We start from the raw sequence: 14,064 nt of genomic DNA, 5'->3' as shown, positions 1-14,064 counted from the left end.
ATTTCCACAAAATTAGTGTCAACTAATAAGTCTAACTGCCTCGTAACACCCTATTGAATTTTACTGTAATCGGACTGTAACTTCGTCTGTAAAGTACCAAAATGTGAAAATCACGAAGCTTCATTATCTCAGAAACTACACAACTGATTCGATCAATATTATTATCAGATGAGCGGGCTAGTTAAGGGTTAACTGATGAATTATGATTGAACACGTGGTTTCAAAGCTTGGCTGCCCTATACGTTCCCATTTCATTTGATTATAATTGAACTTAAGCCACCGTTATGTATTAAATTGTTAATAAAACAACGAAAGTCTATTATTTTAAAGATAACATGACTTATTTGAACATAACTAGTGTCATACGAACGAGTCATCTCTCAAAATTACAAATAACAAACTTCATAACAATTTGATATGTGGCTTAAAAGTTATGGAAAGAAAAGAAATTCAAAGGCTATTTAAAATATATACCTGCTTTGATTGATATATGTGGTCTCAACATAATTTAAATGTGGTTTTGTACTATTTGAACTTTCCAAATTCATTGATTCCTTGCGATGTGCTTAAAGTCTGCAAATGCACAACGAATCGGCCATAGGATATGATCAAAGTCAAAAGACAAATCGTTTTAAATGATTGGTTCTACCGAAATGACAACATCCTCGACTATTGGCTTCTGTACATCGCCTCAATTCTGAATATATTCATATTGAGTGGTATTTGGTCATTTTCAGCAAATTTTCTGGCATCAATCTGACACCGGAAATACTCATATTGGGAGGTTTTTAGTTATTTTGGTTGTTTTCCAGAAACTAAAAGTGGTCGTCTTTGAATTCAAAATGGTGTCAAGAGTCAATGTTTGGTTTCTATGCATCATCTCGATTACGGAAATATCCATGTTGAGTATTATTTGGTCATTTTCGACTGTTTCCTAGAAGTTGCCATTTAGCGATTCAAAATGGTGCTTGAGGTCAATCGTTAGCTCATTGCATCATTCTGGTTCCAGAGATACTCATATTGGATGGTATTTGGTAATTTTAGGCTATTTTCCACAAACCGGAAGTCGCCATCTTGGTTTTCAAAATGGTATTTAAGATAATTTCTGGCCTCTGAGCATCATTCTGGTTGAAGAAACACCTATATTGGGTGTAATTCGATTATTTTCCGCTGTTTCCCAGGAACCAGAAGTCGTCAACCGATAATCCAAAATGGGATGTGTGGTCGATTTCAGCTGCTGTGTATCATTCTAGATCCGGACAACTCATGTTAGACGGAAATCGGCCATTTTTGGCTGTTTTCCAGAAACCACAAGTTGCCATCCTACAATTCATAATGGTGTCGGAAGTCGATTTGTGGCTCCAGTGCATCATTACGATTCCGAAAATACCTATATTGGGTGGTATTTGGTCGTTTGCCGCTGTTTTTACGAAACCGGAAGTCGCCATCTTAGAATTCAAAATGGTATCTGTGGTCGAATTTAGCTCCTGTATATCTTTCTTTATCCGGATATTATTATATTGGGTGGAAATCGTCCATTTTTGGCTATTTTCCAGAAACCGGAAGTTACCATCTTACAATCCAAAACGTTGCCTGAGGTCGATTATGGAACATATTTGTTGCCACTAAAAACATTCACCTGCCAAATATGGCTCCATTTAGTTGATTAGTTCGCGAGATGTGCAGAAATTTGTGCATAAACATGTGCTTCCATAAGAGGGAGGGCGTCGAACCATTAGGGACATATTTATTACCCTTTAAAACATCCACATGCCAAATTTGGTTTCATTTGCTTGGTTTGTTCTTGATTTGTGCAGAAATGTATGTTTCATTTGTATTGGACCCATCCTTTCCAGAAGAGGGAGGGGTCTCGAACCTTTATCGGGACCAAAAAGCCCTTCATACAAATTTTCACGTCGATCGGTTCGGTAGTTTTCGAGCCTATATGGATCAAACAGACAGACAGACCAGACTACATTTTTATATGTATAGATTACAACACCAATATTTTAGAACATAAAAAGTTAATATACATTTATTGAATTGAAGCGTTCATGTAAATCTATTTTTACGTATAAAAATTTGAATGTCAATTTCAAAAAAGTCAATTTCACACTTTTCTTGTCGTACTTTGAAGTGCAAAAAATATGGCAATAGCATTAAGCGCAAAAAATGACAATATCATTAATCTGCATTTTATGTTATGCGTCGAGCTGACCAAACTGCTACACCTTTTTCATATACAATCTTGAACAGCTCAACGATCAGGGGATGAAGAGTCCGGAACGATGACGGACTATGCACGATAAATCGATTTTGCTCTCAGTGACAATTTTATGAGAATTTAAGCCATCAGATGGCAGCACTAACCGTCGAAAATCGGTCGTGTTCAAAATGTATGAAAAATATGGAAGTTAGGTATCTTGTTCAGGTTATCTTCGGATCAATGGAGTTTTGCGCTTCAACAAGGATTGACCATTTTCAATAATATAGTATGTTGCTTGTCATGGTTGGGCCTAACAATTTTTAAATTTTGAGATGAAATTTTTTCGTGTTGTCAAAATGAGTCAACTTTGCATTGAATGCATTTACTAGTGCCCACTATCGCACAGAGACTGCATTTCACTAAACTGCATCAGCTGCTATCGATGCTGATATCCGCTGCAACTAGTGCGCTATCCATAGCACTGCCACCGTTGTGGCCGCTATACGCTGCTATTGGTATCCGCTGTCCCTGCATCAGCTGGTCAGCTGCTATCGTTGCTGGGATCCGCTGCAAATAGTGTGCTATCCATTGCTACGCCACAGTTGTGGCCGCTATCCGCTATCGCTGGCAGTGATGGAAACGAAACGAATATGATGCAATCGTCGTTTATCCATCACATGTGCACTTCACAAAGTGTACAGGCCGCGACTAAACTTGAATCCTCTCAACCCATAATGATGATATGGTGCATAGGTTTCTGGGAGAAAACAAACACATGACTTGACTACATCAGCTCTGAGAAGCGATTCGATCGTTGCGTTTGTCTCGCCATAGGCCGGTAGTTAGGGGAAGAAAAGATAGCAACAATAATAATATCATGTCGCCTGAACAGCAGCAGAGGTGTGGTGCGGTGAGAGGGAATGTGTGGGGGAAGGGACTACTTCGGCAGCGGTTGAGTTTAAGTGAGAGTAGGAGGGCATACACTGTCATTTTCTTTCTTTTTCTGACAAAAAATCATATTCATGAGTCAAATGATTAAGGATATAACAAGTTCTGATAAAATTACAATTATCTTCTTTTGGGTAGAATCGTAGAAGATTTTAAGATTCAAGATTCAATCAGAAGCAACCCGACGGGCATGGTCATATATATTTATGTATATAGGTTTCTTCCTCGGCAATGTTTATTTTTCAAACCACCCAATCATATTACGTTTTGATAACTATTCATCGCCCACAAGCCACTCGTAACAGTTCAGTTCACCGTAGGCGTTTTATGCATTGCTAAGTGAATACACTGTTGCCACGTATTGTTGTGCTTCGGTAATGATGAATGAATACGAATGCAACGAAGTGATATTCAGCAGCCCTGCTCGTAGCTAATTCAGGTATGTTCAGTCAGTAGGGTCATATCAGAATCATCCAATGAACTTTCAATAAGAACAGCCCGGCTGTCATCCCTGGGAGCCCTCCACGTCATACCGAGAGATTTGTAATCTTCCAGGATAAGGCGTGGAGTCGGAAGCATTTCAGTTATTTGTGTCAGCTGCAACCGGTAAATAGTAGCTCTAGGCGGAAGGTAAACTGGTGCGGCAGTCACCAGAAATTGTTATATGGCAAACATAAATTTCGAGTTTCGAGCCGGAATATACACCCGGTACTCGATCGTGAAATTTTGATCTTCAACAACCGCATTTGCTTGTTAGAAATCAGAAAATGTGGCCTTCAATTCATCTCCTTTAACTTCATAAACCAAAAACTTATTTTCAAAGAGCACATTGAAAGTATACAAGCCAAGTGCCTCAAATATACGTGATGTTTATATCCTCTCCTAAACAGGAATTCTAAACTTTGTTTAAAGAACAAACTTTTGATTTACAAACAAATTTTTAGACCAGTAATGCTTTATGCTGTACCGATCTGGTCAAGTTGCTGTTCAACAAGGAAGAAAACGCTCCAAAGGATTCAGAATAAAATTCTCAAAATGATTTTGAAGCGTCCTCCTTGGTTTGGTACACTCGAATTACATAGACTTACTGGTGTTGAACCATTAGAAGCTATGTCAAATAAAATTATTAACAATTTTCGACAAAAATAGTTGCAATCCTCAATTGCTACGATAAGCTCTGTCTAAAGCCAATAAGTTAGCAATTAAGTTAGTTATAAGTTTGCCTGCCCTTTTCTGACAAGTAGGTTTAAATCCCTACGAATGATAAGCCCTAATTGCGAAAGCAAACAAATCCTAACAATTAAAATTACAATTTTCTAACAGTGTTGAGAAGTCACCATTTGTGATTGGACACACATACTCATTATTTACTAATATTTATCATAAATACTTAAGCTACTAACAAATCCCCCCCTTTACAAAAAAAACTTTATAAACCTCTGGTATATCTTGTTCGCAGAAGTTCACGAATTTGAATGACCTTCAGGGGTTTGTTTCTGGGCCGAAAAAAAAAAACCAATGAAGTCCAGGTTTGTTTTCCTTATATCCCTTCACCCGAACTGGTACGTCATTAGTGGGTGGAATAGGCGAAACAGTTTTGCGCGGCCTTTTTCGTTTTTTTTTTCATAACGTCAACAGCAGGGCCATCTAAATCATTTTTCGGGATGTCAGAAAAATCCATTCCGGACTCTTCATCCCCTGAACTGGATGAGAGGTCCGGAGAGATGGGCAATCCACCCGCGCCATTGAGCGTCCGTGAACTATCTGTCGTTAAGAACTATTAGGTACACTACCCGTCATAAGTTTGGAATCGCTTTACTGAGTATTGCAACACCCAGTTTGAATATTGCAACACCCCGAAAAGTTTAGCATTACTTAAAATGGGCATTATCTGGAAACCTAGAGAGTTGTGGTTTTCAGGAAGGTCAAGGGCATGTAATTGGCAGACAGTATAGTGCGGAATTCAGCCGCAATGCCACGCTAGTGTGCATGTAGTTTCGAGTTTTTTGAACGTTATTTAGCTCATTAATCCCGCCAATTAGAGAGTTGCGATTTTCAGCAAGTTACTCAGCAGGTGACGGGCTTGTAATTGGCGGAGAGTATATGGCGAAATTCAGCCGCAACGCAGCGCTAGTGTGCATGTAGTTTTAAGCGTTTCGAGTTAAGTTTAGCTCAATAATCTCATCATTTAGAGCAACGGCACTCTACCGGGGTACTCGAGAGCCTTCAGGGGGTACGCGAAAGAAAAATCAGTAATGGCGGACAAAGTATTTTTTTATAATATTTAATTTGTTGTTCAAACTTGATCTTAACACATGACCGTAGCAATCAAACAAACCACAGTTCAATTTGAAATATAAACTAGACTACCACAACATGATCTACCACTACTCTCTTTCACTTTGCGAGAACATTCCAAGCCAGAGGGTACAATTGATTTGGGAAATATCACCAAGGGGTATGCGGACAAGAAAAGGTTGAGAACCGCCGATTTAGAGAGTTGCGATTTTCAGCAAACTTTTGTTTACTCAAAAGATCAAGAGTTTCTGGTTGGCTAACATAATTACATAAACATAAACATAAAGTTTTCAGTATTTTCAACTTACTCTATTTTAAACTCTGTTTAGATAGTTGCAATAATCAGTAACACAGTGACACTTTTTATTCGCGCAATTCTATAAGGGGCCGTTCAATAATACCGTAAGCATATCTTTCCACTTTTTCAAATCCTCTTCCCTGATTCGCTTCTCTGCTATCCTTGCGAAAGGAAGCATTCGAAAATAGGTCCGTTATTTTTACTCACTCGAACAAACAATACTGTTTGGTGTGCAGACAGTACGCGTCGCTTGTGCTTTCGATATCGGTGCTGATAGACGACCAGCATCAAGAGCAAATCCCTGCGCCGTCGGGCGCTGGTTACCCCTGGCGGCACAGAAGACTTTTTGCACTGTGGCCAGACTGTACGCGTGCTACTCCTACTGGTATTTTTGGTACCGACACTGTGACAAGCAGTTCAGTAGTCGGTACAAAATCTCCGCGCTGCCGGGTAGCGGTGTAGGATAGTGTACATTGTATGCATACGCTGCCGAAGGAAATCCCCCGCACTGCCAACCGTTGGTTAGCCCCTAGCGCTGGTTCATCTAGAGGAGATTGTTGTGATTCCGGTCAAGCCACCTACTGGATCAACACAACTATCAGCCAGGAGGGCGCGTATTCTGAAATACATAAAATCTTTTTATTTATCTTTTTTTTTTAATACGGTTGTCTTTTTTTTTATTCAATACAACTTATTTTGGAAAATTGTTTTTACATTTTACAACAATTATTTGGTCCCCCCCATATACGTATATTCATACGTATTGCGGTAGAACAAAACGCTCCAGCAAAAAATGGACAATATGCAGGTAGAACTATTCCTGGATGTGGAAACAACTGGGAAAGAGATTGAGATCTCCCTAATCAATTCCCCTCTACCTTCCCATATACCTACTCCTTTACCTAGCCCTGTTTCAAGGGTACCGGAAGTACGGGTAAAAGCTTACCCAGATGCCACAAAAGGCCCGTTCGTAGTTTTCTTTAGGACCATAAAGAAGCCATTGAACATTTTCCAAATCGGCAAGGATCTGGCAAAAGTTTTCGGACATAAGGTTAGACCGAACAAACTGCGAGTTGTCGTGAGTAGCTTGAAGCAAGCAAAATTGCTAGCTATGAGGTCTTCACGAGAGAGTACCGCGTGTACATCCCTGCCAAGGACGGGGAGATCGACGGTGTGGTTACCGAAGGAAGTTGGCTGTTTTAAGAACCTCCTGATTTAAAATGTAAAGATACTTGAATGCAAGCAATTGCATTTAGTATCCATCGAAGAAGGAAAGAAGAAATTACTCCCTTCCGATTCCTTCCGCGTAACATTCACCGGATCCACACTGCCGAGCTACATCTTTTTGGGCAGAGTTCGTCTGCCTGTACGCCTGTTTGTACCACGGGTCATGCATTGCCAGAACTGGAAGCAGTTAGGTCATACAGCCACCTACTGCTGCAGTAAGTGTTAAGGCAATCATGCTGAGAGCACTTGCAGTGAGGGTACTGAAAAGTGTCTTTATTGCGAGGGAACTCGGCATGACCTTTCGGCATGTCCCGCGTACAAACAGCGCGAGAAAAAAATTGAGCGTTCCCTCAAGGAACGATCACAGCGCTCTTTTGCAGAAATGCTTGAAAGGGCTGAGCCACCCTCGACAGAAAACATCTTTTCCTTTTCGCCAACCGATGAGGATACATCTGACGATTCCGTCGAAGGGTGTTCTTATGCCATGCCAGAAGGATCTAGGAAGAGGAGAATAGTGCACTCTCCTAATCTTTCTCGCAAAGGTCGTAAGATAACCCCTAGCGGAATGACCAATAAGCCAACACAAAAAGGGAGCGGTGAAGAAAAACCGAAGCAAGTAACTCCCGGTTTTAATTTCAAATCAAACCAGGAATACCCACCGCTTCCCGGAGCACCAAAAACCCCTCGTGCACCCATTTCTCGATCAGAGGGAAAAAAGAAACGGGGTTCATAAATGTCTCTGTACACAATAACTGGATATTCAAAATATTCAACATAATAGATCCCCTTAAAAACATTATTCTTGCCCTTCTTCCTACAGTGAAAACCTTTTTGAAGCAACTAGCAACAACGAGGCCTCTCATTTCAGCTATCATATCTTTCGATGACTAATATACAGCAGCGGACGAAGGGATTTTGGAGCTGCAGGCGAAAATTGATTTGAATTGATTAATCAGTAGTCCAAACTGATTCTCTATCGCTTTCGATAATTTCAAAAGGATAAGTGGTGAAAAATTTTCACTCGCGATTACTTTGATTTGTTTGTTTCGTTTCGCGCTTTCGATTTTTTTTTCACACATGTAGATAGGTACAACACGCCCAAACCGAGAAACTAATTTTCTTCTTTTGAAATATGTAAGCGAAAATGAAAACTGGATGTTCTACGGGGTGTTGTCTTCTAGAAAAAGGAATTTGACGCATTTTACCGTGACGTTACAACATTTTGACTATTCCGCTGGCATCATTTTAATTCTAACTTGTATTTTTTCCATGAAACCCTTTGATATTATTACAGATTCGGAAAGTAGACAAAATTTCCTATAAGAATGATGCATATGATATTTGTTTACTTTGTTTATATTACCTTGGAGAGTAAAAATGTAGCGTGAAGTTACAACGCGCGAGAAATTGAGGTGTCGGGGCTTTTCTTATAAAAGTCAAAAACTCTGCTCTGTTTGGAATTTTATAACAATTTTTTCTTCCACGATTTGATAACGAATAATAATCGAACATTTTGCCATGTTTAGAGTGCCTATAACTGGTAACATCTATATTTGAGAAGCTTTTATATTTCGTGACGTTACAACGCTCATTTTTCAGCAAGGGGTATTCTCACTCCGTTGTAACGTCACGAAAATATGAATCAGTCGATATCCATTATTTATCACATATTTCTTAGACATTTTCATATGAGATAGTTCAATATCTGATTTTATATATTTCTACTTCTACTTTATGCACTTGGTTATTCATAAATTACGTAACAAATTTACTTTGTCGTTTAATGTTTGGTAATGAAGAACCAGACTTAAACTTGGAGATTTTCAGTGAAGGAATGTGAGTTATGATCAAATCAATTCTTTTCATGAAGTGACATATGCATCATAAATATTCTCAGAAGTGTCTTATATGACATTATGTGTAAAACATATTAAATTTATTTTTATTGTAGTTTTTTCACAATGTTAGAGTACGTTAGCAGTTTATTCAGCATTTATATTAAAGTTAAAAATGTGTACTTAAGTTTACAAATGTGTCCTTAACTCCAATAAATACAAGAATCCTTTCAAAAATAATAATAATAACACAAAAATGCCGCTTGTTTGCTTTTTTCGCTCCCGTAATATTTCCTTGATTTTTTAAAACTCACACTACTTATTCAAGAGAATTCGAGTGCATTTTTGCCGCTGAAGATTTTTTCATCTAGTTTTCAATAGTTTTTCTCTCAGGGAACATTCGCATGTTACGTAACACGGAAGTTGACAATTTTCAATTCCCCCTCACGCAATGCATTGTAATATAATATAATAGAGAAATATTAGAATTTGGCCTTTCTCCTAGAAAGGTATAGCAATCACTTGCAAAACCGAAAGTATAAAAGTGCTCCAAAGAGCCGAATGGCATATATCACTCGACTCAGCTCGACGAGCTGAGCATTTTCTGTATTTATGTGTGTGTGTGTGTGTGTGTATGTGCAGATTTTTATTCTCACTCACTTTTCTCAGAGATGGCTGGACCGATTTTCATGAATTTATTACAAATGAAAGGTCTTGATGTCCCATAAGACCCTATTGAATTCCATTGTGATCGGATTTTTAGTTAAGAGGTTATGTATCAGAATGTAAAAATCATGAAACATCATTATCTCGAATACTACAATACCGATTTGAACAAAATTGGTTTCAAATGAACGGGCTACCTGAAAACCCCTTAACTTTTGAATTGCATAAAGATTAAACTTGTGGTTCAAAAGTTATTTGAAGAAACGTGTTCTGAATACTGTTTAATCTCACTCATGTTTCTCAGAGATGGCTGAACCGATTTTCATAAAATCAATGTCAAATGGAAGGTCTAGTTGCCCCATAAGACCCTATTGATTTGTTTTGCAATCGGATTGTTACTTTTCCTGTTATGTTGAAAAATGTGAAATCCAGCTATGAAAAGGAACATATTCCGAAGACTACTTGGACTCACTCACTTTTCTCAGAGATGGTTGAACAGATTTCCACAAAATTAGTGTCAAATAATAAGTCTAGCTGCCGGATAACACTATTGAATTTTACTGTAATCGAACTGTAACTTCGTCTGTATTGTACCGAGATGTGAAAACCACGAAACTTCATTATCTCAGAAACTACAAAACCGATTTGATCAACATTATTATCTGATGAGCGGGCTAGTTAAGGGTTAACTGATGAATTATGATTGAACACGTGGTTTCAAATTTTGGCTGCCCTATACGTTCCCATTTTATTTTATTATAATCGAACTTAAGCTACCGTTATGTATTAAACTGTCAATAAAACAATTAAAGTCTATTATCTCAAAGATTACATGACTTATTTGAACATAACTAGTGCAATACGAACGAGTCATCTCTCAAACTTACAAATAACAAACTTCATAACAATTTGATATGTGGCTCAAAAGTTATGAAAAGAAAAGAAATTCAAAGACTATTGAAAGCTATACCTGCTTTGATCAGTATATGTGGCCTCAACATAATTTAAATGTGGTATTGTAGAATTTGAACTTTCCAAATTCATTGATTCCTTGCGATGTGTTTAAAATCTGCAAATGCACGACGAATAATCAAAGTCGAATAACAAATCGTTTGAAATGATTGGTTTTATCAAAATGACATCATCCTCGACTTTTGGCTTCTGTACATCGCCTTAATTCTGAATATATTCATATTGGGTGGTATTCGGTCATTTTCAGCAGATTTTCTGGCATCAATCTAACACCGGAAATATCCATATTAGGAGGTATTTAGTTATTTTGGTTGTTTTCCAGAAACTAAAAGTAGTCGTCTTTAAATTCAAAATGGTATCCAGGGTCAATGTTTGGTTTATATGCATCATCTCGATAGCGGAAATACTCATATTGAGTATTTTTCGTTCATTCGCGACTGTTTCCTAGAAGTTGCCATTTAGCAATTCAAAATGGTGCCTGAGGTCAATTGTTTGCTCCTTGCATCATTCTGGTTCCAGAGACACTCATATTAGATAGTATTTGTTTATTTTAAGCTGTTTTTCACAAACCGGTAGTCGCCATCTTGGATTTCAAAATGATATTTAAGATAATTTCTGGCCTCTGAGCGTCATTCTGGTTGAAAAAACACCCATATTGGGTGTTATTCGATCATTTCCGGCTGTTTCCCAGGAACCGGAAGTCGTTAACCTAGAATCCAAAATGGGGTCTTTGGTCGATTTCAGCTGCTGTGTATCATTCTAGATCCGGAGATACTCATGTTAGACGGGAATCGGCCATCTTTGGCTGTTTTCCAGAAACCAGAAGTTGCCATCCTACAATTGATAATGGTGTCTGAGGTCAATTTTTAGCTTCTTGCAACATTCTGGCTCCGGAGATTCTCATATTGGGTGGTATTTGGTCACTTTGGGCTGTTTTTTAGAAACCGAAAGTCGTCATTTCGCCTGTGAAATCAATTTCTGTCATCTGGGTGTAATTCTGGTTCCGAAAACATTCATATTGAATGGTATTTGGTCATTTCCGGCTGTTTGCCAGACACCGGAAGTCACCATGTTAAAATTCATGATTGTGTCTGTTATCAATTTTTAGCTTCTGTCCATCTTTCTGATTCCGGAGATACTAGGGTGGTCGGTATTGCCGACTTTTCGAAAAACCGGTATTTCGGTATTCATAAAAATTAAAACCGGTAAAACCGGTAAAAACCGGTATTTTTATTGTTTTCTGACTAATACAAACCAGGGGCGACTCGTGGTCTTTAAACCTACTTTTTTGTCTTCATAATTTAAACCTACTTGTTCAACTACGAAATTCTGAAAATCATAGTTTGGGAAAATAATGACAATCATGTCCGCGGAAAAACGCAATACATTCTCTCTGTACTATCTATTAAATAAAAATAAGTTGGTGTCTGTATAACGGCGTTTCACTCCCAATAGAATCAACGGATTTGAATAATTCTTTTTGTGTTTGTTTTGTCTTCAACTTCGACGAGTTAATAGGCCATAAAAATAACAATAATCAACTGATAAAGTTTAAAAAAATATTACTACTACACCTTTTCTATGCAAAAGCGCTTTAGCGTGGTAGCAGCAAACTCAACATGCATGTGAATACTCTCAACGTGGCTTTGATTTTATTCAAGGGCATATACTTGATAATGTAAATTAAATTTCTGGCTTATTTGAGCAAAGTTGCATATAATCGTTTTATTTATCTGATAAATGAAAAGAAAGAACAAGAATAACACTACAACACTAATTTACCATTGTTCGGTCTAATCAATCTGTTCAATTTTCTCTAAAACGCACACTGACTTAGATCATTGACATTTGCTCATGCTGCAATGATTCTGTTAGCTGGTAAAATGAACGTGTAGTTTTTGCTTCTCAAAAAACATTGATTTCTGTTCATGTTTCGTTAAATAGGCACTATTGCATTCCTACAAATCTCTGGATTTACAATTAATTGTTGAATGTTGAATTGAAAACTATAATGTTGCGAAGTGTCAATTGCACTGTGCTTAGGCACCAGATCTGCCTCAAAAAGCAGATGAAATATTAATGTCATTGAAGCGAAAATTTCGAAGCTCCGTGTACCTACCAATTTACCATTTAATTTCAAACGTCTGTATGTACCTTCGCGCTCTGCAGTTGGGTGATATTCGATAATGCCCGAAGCCCTGTTAACTGGAGGCATTAAACCTAAAACATGCATATTCTCGCATAAACAGTTGTATGTTACATGGTCACGTGAAAAACAATTGGTATCATGTATGTTTGAAAAAAAAAGATACCCGCAAAATGGTTGGCCACTAGGTTTTGCGAGAATTTTTGTTCAGGACAAAACCATATTGTCACTATGCCATGGCAATAACGAAAATTAACTGGAAAAGTTATAAAACGTTAAAAACCAACCCTTGATATTTCCCGCCCTTCTGAGATTCTGAGAGGTTTTCTGTGAGTTTTAGTGAGTAACGATTTTTTGTTGCCTTTGATCGGAAGAATTCGAAACAAGTTTTCATCACCGGGGCGTACTTAAACGATAGTCTTCATTTTTTTTAAATATTTTATGAAATAGTTCTATGCGATTTTCGTATTGGTTCCTGTTGATGCCACTTAAATTCAACGTCGGTTTCTGTTAATTTGTGCAGTGACTGTTTTTTAAGAAAGAAGAAGACACTGTCGGTACGTAATAAACATAATAGATTAAAAATAATAATGTGTTTTTGCAAGAATTCTGAGGAGTATTCATACTGGTTTCAGCTGGTTTCGATTAATTCTCTTCCACAAGTAGTGGGAATGCTTTCTAACGAAGATGCCGCTAAGGGTATTTTATAAAAGGAATATTCCCTAATCTACATGATCAAACTGATTCTTGCATATCTTCCAGTTGACTTTGACAAATTTCTGCTGTGGTTGAAGTGTTTTTTGTTCAGATGAAGTTGTTGTAAGTGGACACACACTTAGTTTCCATAGTCTTTAAACGAGTCTTGAACAAAAGAAAAATAAAGTATAGTAACTTAAACACTCAATTGAGAGAAAAATGCTAATCAAATATTTTCAAATACAACTACTTTATAGATTCAAGGTCAAATTTACCACCGAACAGATGCATTGCTGCCACTACCCGTTGGCAAATGTCCTTGAAGCGACAATTCTGACAGGAAACTACAAAGGAGAATTCGTAATAATCCCGCGTATCTCGATTACTCCTACCGATTTGCCGTTAAATTTTAAACGTCTGCAATTTCCTGTGCGTCACGCATTCGCGATGACTATTGATAAAACCCAAGGACAGTCACTGAAAATTTGTGGCATAAACTCCGAGTATTCATGCTTCTCACATGGAAAGCTCTATGTCGCATATGCACGTGACCCTGACCCCGACATTGTGGAATATATAGAATTTAGTGGCTAGGACCGCCTTGACCACTTTTAAGCTTGAATTATTTAGAATTCTGAAGTTTTTTATAAAATCTGATCCAGTGAGATTGGCCAGGCAGAAGGGTATTACTTTATTTGCATTAAGCCAAGCTTTTGAATAATTGAAAAAATAATGTAATAATTTCCTTCAGAATATTTAAAAGAATGACTGT

General features: G+C 37.7%; 1 protein-coding gene across 4 annotated transcripts in view; it reads left to right on the top strand.

Moving 5' to 3' along the window:
• Positions 1 to 14,064, top strand: part of LOC129727483 (scavenger receptor class B member 1-like) — a 431,317-nt gene that overhangs the window by 88,195 nt on the left and 329,058 nt on the right. The gene's annotated exons all lie outside the window — the stretch shown is intronic.

This window comes from Wyeomyia smithii, chromosome 3 (assembly GCF_029784165.1).
Source record: "Wyeomyia smithii strain HCP4-BCI-WySm-NY-G18 chromosome 3, ASM2978416v1, whole genome shotgun sequence".
NCBI lineage: Eukaryota > Metazoa > Arthropoda > Insecta > Diptera > Culicidae > Wyeomyia > Wyeomyia smithii.
The sequence above is the reverse complement of the archived record's forward strand: the minus strand, read 5'-3'. Positions and strand labels throughout refer to the sequence as shown.